The sequence below is a fragment of the Dermacentor albipictus genome, chromosome 1 (assembly GCF_038994185.2).
Source record: "Dermacentor albipictus isolate Rhodes 1998 colony chromosome 1, USDA_Dalb.pri_finalv2, whole genome shotgun sequence".
In the NCBI taxonomy this organism is placed as follows: domain Eukaryota; kingdom Metazoa; phylum Arthropoda; class Arachnida; order Ixodida; family Ixodidae; genus Dermacentor; species Dermacentor albipictus.
In genome coordinates this window covers 254,760,334-254,766,840 of record NC_091821.1, presented here as the reverse complement: position 1 = coordinate 254,766,840, position 6,507 = coordinate 254,760,334, and the positions used below count along the sequence as shown (strand labels likewise).

Genomic DNA, 6,507 nt, shown 5'->3' with positions numbered 1-6,507 from the left:
ATGGGATCTAGTGGCCGGAAAACGCATACGATCGCATTCTGTAGCAGGGAACGGCAACGCGTTTCGGTTATCGCCTATTAAACGCGTGCGCTACGCTTCCGAAGGCATCATACCCTGTGAAACAGATAGGCGAAGATGCTTATCGTAATAAAGATTGGCGGTGATAGCTGTAAATGCCGCGTGCGACGACCCCGCAGATTTGCTGGTACCGAAATGGGAACCTGTGCGCGCCGGCGTTTTCACGTGAGACAGGCGGGCGATTATACGTGAATGTGGCGCGCGGGCAGATATACTGTTCTCGATCGTGCGCGCCTGGCGCATTTTAACGCGACAGCGTTAAGGAGCTCGTGTCGCAGAAAAGCCGGTGGTCGTCGGTGCCGGCGGCGTTGGCCGTGAGCGATAAATCTCGGGAGGCACTTTATGAATAAAACACAACTTGCAAGATGGGCTGAGTGGGAATCGAACCAGGGTCACCGGAGTGTGAGACGGAGACGCTACCGCTCAGCCACGAGTTCGGTGCTTCAAAGCCGTGCAAAAGCGCCTCTAGTGAATGCGGTGTTGCCTTAGAAACGAGCCGTAGAAAGTTATACTCCGGTGTATATCGGTAATTATGAACATGTAACTTACAGAAGTCGCAGTTACACGAGTAACGAAGTGCGTTTCCGCTACATTTCTTCTGCGCTTTCCGCACACGCAGAGCCATCTTGCGGCAAACACAGAAGACCCCCTCCTCTCAATGCACGGCGCTGCCCCGACAGCTGGCGCGCCACGCGCGCATTGGGGCTGTGCGGGGACCGGTGCGAGGCGCGTCGCGGCCCGGACTCTCCCCTGACGACGCTTCGCCGTGCTCTCTTATTTTTGCAGAATCAAGCGTCCTTCCTTTCTTTAGATCACTATCTGTCCATCTCTCTGCCCGTGCCGATCACGACGTTTGGCTGGCGTAGATCGTTTCCCCCTCCGAGACACCGAGTTCTTTGGTTCGTTCCGCTTGCTCAGGCGCACGTTTCGTTGCCGCGCCGAACGCTGCGTTGCTCGACGCTCACCGCCTGTTTGGTGGGTGCAACGTCCGATGCGGGGCGCCTCGTAAGTGATCGCTGCGCCGTAGCGCATTGTCTTACACCCCTTGGCGGGTTGACGGGAACGCTGTCGCGTTCCACTCTTGAAGGCGAAGCTTAAGCGTCCTCCATTTTTTTTGTTTGCATGGGATCTAGCGGCCGGAACACGTATCATACGATCGCAGTTAGGTGGCGTACTGAACGTTGGCGCCGTGAAATTGTGTTTTCCGGGAACGTATGAACCGGTAAGAAAATGAGCATAACTCGGTTGGATCATTTTTGTGTTCTCGATTGCGAACATTGGCGCCGGGAAAAATTACGTAACGGGAACGTATCAACGAGTTCTACTTATCTAGAACTTCCCTCCACTCAACACTCCACGCGTCGACTCAAGAAAGTTTATGGCAGCGCCACTTCTCAGAAGCGGTCACTGCTCTTCATTGACATTGCACGGCAATTCTTGCGAAACGCAGCGTCTTGTTCTGTTGAGGGATGGCACTGCACTCCACTCGGTGGAGTGAAGGAAGAGCTTTTAGTCAAGGGTCGTCTGAGAATACGTGGGATAGTATTCCGGAGTCACGTGCGTTGGCGCGTGAGCTTTGATGTGTATGAAGGTTTAGATGCACAAGTAGAGCGAGGGCTTGGCAAATAAAACGTTCGTTAGTACGTTCTGTCGTTTCGTCCAACGCCTTAAATGACTACGCAATAGGAAAACGACATAGCACGTCTCGGGCCTCTAGAGCCCTACCAGCTCGACGAACATCGGCGTATTGTGCTGCAATGATTCGCACAATGCATCGCATTACGTACACCACATTTGACTCTGCCAATTTGCAAATTCTACCCTGGCGGCTGCTGGGTAAGACGCGGCTCTACCGGCGCACCGAGGGCCGACAGCTTCGTGCGCGCCATATATGGTGCACGCTGTGTTCTCGCCGCTTAGTTCGCGTTGAAGCGAGAGGCAACACGAAGATCAATTCGCTCGCTCCTGCTGCCGCGATTCCTCACCCCAGCGTTTTGACGAGTTCCCGCGGTCATCGAGTGAGATGTGTTGACGTTTGCTTGTGCGCGCGTGGCACCATGCTTGTTAATTTAGTTAGTAAGCGAATGTTTACAAGCTTATACGGCCGATAAAACTTGGTTCCTTACTTCGTATTGACCCTTCTCGCGGAGCAGTTTGCTCTAGAGGAAAGAGATCGCGGTTTCGGTGACGCGCCGCACGTTGCCTCAGCGAAAGTGCACGAATACGAAACCATTACTGCTTCTGCCCTGCTACTGTGCGACCGGCTATCGTAAATGCAAATCAGCTGTCGTGAATGCAACTGGGTGTTCACTAAACCACAGTGCTCAATTCATGCTGCAAAATATGGAACGTAGAGGGGTGACATGTGCGGTAGTTGGCTGCAAAAACTATGGCTAGCATATTAAGGAAATCTTCCTCAAGGATTAAAAAAAATCTCACTCATCCGCCAGCGCTGTAGTGCTACACTCTAAAGAAAGGACCTCAACCCGGAACGTCGGTAATTAAGAGCGACTACGTACCGCTCGTTACAAAAGGAAGTTGTGCCACAATTACTGGCATCATAGGCGGAAAGTTCATTTTTTCGGGGGGGGGCCGCCAGTAACTCTATCGTTCCTGAAATTTAATTCGACAATTGCAATTAATTATCTAATCCGAGAACTACTGTCCTAATTATCAAAGTGTCAATGAGGCATTTGTAAGCACGCCCAAATGACATCTAACTGCTGTTTTCAGCGACGTACTAATTGCGTGCAATGTTTTTCCGACCGGCAAACAAACCACACGAAATATGAAAAATACCACGTGACTGCGCTCCCACCCGCATCCATAAAGCAGCACCCTCAAATAAGCTGATTGCAAGCAACTGCATTGCCTGTCGCAAAGCCAAAGAGACAGCGCATCACCTTGATAATGGTACCGAAGGAGCACCAGCAGCAGGTTTCGCGGCTTCGCAGCTATTCCTTCCTCGCTGCGTCACACTTATTATCCGCCTCTCAAGGCCGACTGATCATATTGATAACAAAAGCCCCTTGATAACGCGTCCAAAGCGCCGCTCTGACTACACACGAAACGCGAAAATCAATGTAATAAGCATAGCATGTTTCAAAAATCCCGGCTTGGCTCGCACCGCATCGACTGATTGCGCGCGCTGCTATATTTCGCGCCAGAAACTTGCCGCCAAATTAAAGTGACAGTTTTAGTTTTCATGAGAGTGTATACGTGCTGCAAAAACAGGTTCACGGCATAAAATAAAAGCTAAATAAACAGACCGGGAAGCGACCCACGTGTTGAGAAAAGGCAAAACCGATGTATTCAAGAAAATGAGCCGAATTGCCATTCGAGACGCCAGCACAAAAAACAAGCAAAAAACACATCAGATTTCAGTGTGCCCCTATTATCTATGAATTCGTAAGCGCCGTTCAACACCAGCTGCTGCTATAGAGGATGTGTTCGAATAGGTCTCCTTCTGCAGCTACGCAGTGCTGAGTCCGCCTCATCACATCTTCAGTGGCTTTCTTGATGACCGACGCTCGAATTCTACGGCAGACATCCGTTATCCTTCTCTTGAGCTAATCTGACGTCCGTCTCGATACATGTAAGCACTGTCTTTCACATAACCCCAAAGAGAGAAATCGAGGGGAGAGAGGTCAGGTGACCTAGCCTGCCAATTTACAGGTCCGTGCTTAGGTCCGTGCTTTCCGATCTATTGCGCATGAAAAGTCGCATCCATCCAATTTCGTGCTCCGCCGCTGCTGTGTGCTGGTGCTCCATCTTGCTGATATAAAGAAGTGGAAGGCGTGACAGCGGGATTTCGCTGAGAAACTCATCCACCACTCCTTCAAGGATTTCGTCCACGTAACGCTGTCCAGTCCGTGTATGATCGAAGATGTGACTGATTATAGAACCGGCGCATTTCGCCCCCATCGAAATGCGGCCGCCGTGGCCAGGATTCGATTCTGCGACCTAATAAGACTTTGCCGAAGGGGTCACTAAAGTCTACAGTTATTTTTTTTTCAGGGTCAAAAATGCACGCAACACATTTTGAAGCGAGGTGAACACACAGCAACATATCCATTCTCTAGGCATAAGCTGTCCATACCTTTAGAAATAATTGTTAATTGGCTACCCCTCTTCTTCAAAAATATAGTAATCTTTGTCCTGTGTATATATTTAAATAAATTGTGTATGTGCATGGTGCTTACAGTGGAAATTTAAAACAATGTTGAAGTGAGAAAATACGAATGAGGCATGCAGCCGCCGTAGGTACTCCTTATGCGCTTGTTCTCCTATTGTCAGGATTTGCAGAAATGAAGCAAAGTATGAATTAAAATCCGTGCACATCCGCGCCAACAATGATGCAGTAAGCTAATAGCCGCAATAAAATTTAAAGTGAAAAGTCAAAAGCGAGGCAAGTCAAAAATTGGAGGACGCTTAAGCTTCGCCTTCAAGAGTGGGACGCGACAGCGTTCCCGTCGACCCGCCAAGGGGTATAAGACAATGCGCTACGGCACAGCAATCACTTACGATGCGCCCCGCATCGGACTTAGCGCCCACCTATCACGCGGTGAGCGTCGAGCAACGCAGCGTTTGGCGCGGCAACGAAACGTGCGCCTGAGCGAACGAAACGAACCAAAGAACTCGGTGTCTCGGAGGGGAAACGATCTACGCCAGCCAAACGTCGTGATCGGCACGGGCAGAGAGATAGATAGTAATCTAAACCGGAAGCACGGCGAAGCGTCGTCAGGGGAGAGGGAGTCCCGCGACGCGCCTGGCAGCGGTCCCAATGCGCGCGCGGCGCGCCTCCTGTCGGGGCAGCGCCGTACATTGAGAGGAGGGGGTCTTCTGTGTTTGCCGCAAGATGGCTCTGCGTGTGCGGAAAGCGCAGAAGAAATGCAGCGGAAACGCACTTCGCAACTCGTGTAATTGTGACTTCTGTACGTTACATGTTCATAATTACCGATATACACCGCAGTATAACTTTCCACGGCTCGTTTCGAAGGCAACACCGCATTCACTAGAGGCGCGTTTGCACCGCTTGGAAGCATCGAACTCGTGGCTGAGTGGTAGCGTCTCCGTCTCACACTCCGGAGACCTGGGTTCGATTCCCACCGGGCCAATCTTGGAAGTTGCTTTTTATAAGCGCCTGCCGTGATTTATCGCTCACGGTCAACGCCGCCGACGCCGACACCCGACGCCGACGACACCGGCTTTTCTGCGACACGAGCTCCTTAACGCTATCGCGTTAAAAAGAAACCTCAAATGATGTAGGCGGGGGCGGGGGGTGTAGCCGTGTAGGTTTCGGCATCGCCAGGGGGCTCAGCCCCCCCAACCCCCCCCCCCGTAGTCGGCACCTACGACTGGCATAGTAAGTTATTCACATGCTATCTGCACACATCCACCCCTACTCACACGCAAAATTGCACCCACTCTGTTGCCAACGTCTCAAGAATAAGAGAATGGGCGCATATATACTTGAATCAATGCGCCGAAGCATGAATGGCGGCGACTACACAGAAACACACGAATGCTCAAAGCTGAACATTTTGTGACGGTCCACAGAGTAAGCGAGTGACTAGCGATAATACGTCCTTGCTACAAGCTATGACAAAGTACGGAACATTTACGTTCCAAGCCTGGTGCGCAGCAAGAACAAATCTATCGCAACTGCGCACACCCGCGAGCGATTAGGCTGCAAACAATCAGATAGTGACCGCACCGAGGAACTTTACCGAGTCAGAAACATGAGAAACCGCTGCTCAAAAGGTTTGCGAAATTAAAAACGAAGAGCAATACACCCTGCTCCTGACTTAATTCAGAAGCGGAAAGTTTAGACAGCTGGAAATACATTTCTAGCCCCGTTTTACTTCAAGCACCGTATACTCAGCTCGCGCCGTTTGGACAAAGCCTAACGAGCTCTGAAAGCACTTACATGTCCTCTAAAGCTCTGGCCAAATCTTCGTGTCGTCCACAGTCACCGGCTATGATATCCGTCGAAACGGAGGTTTGCTGCGCCGCACCGGCGTCATGCGCATGCATTATGAACAGGAAGCTGAGGCAAGCGATGGACGCGTCACCACGTGATCGAACATGGCAGCGCCCACGGGATCGCCGGGAAATGGGTCAATACGCAATCGATGCTTCGCCTTTCGGGCGAAACGAGATGGCACCAGAGTAGCGCGCGTTGTCTGTATGGAAACAAAGCGCTGCATGAGCGGAGGCCTGCCTGCGGCGACTGCCGTGAATCGCGCCCACGCGTCACCGACGCGCCGCCTCTCGCGATCGCCCGATTAGCGAGGCAGTCGCGCGACATTTCGCTCCGTTTGCAACGTGTCGCACGAGACAGATTGTCCGCGCTAGTCAGTATACCGTGAAATGAAAACACACATACAGCTGCGATCAATTTTCGCATTAGGGAGTATCGTAATCGTC

General features: G+C 51.5%; 1 long non-coding RNA gene across 1 annotated transcript in view; it reads right to left on the bottom strand.

The window, feature by feature from the left end:
- The window catches only part of LOC135901564 (uncharacterized), a 28,969-nt gene that overhangs the window by 7,969 nt on the left and 14,493 nt on the right, over positions 1-6,507 (bottom strand). The gene's annotated exons all lie outside the window — the stretch shown is intronic.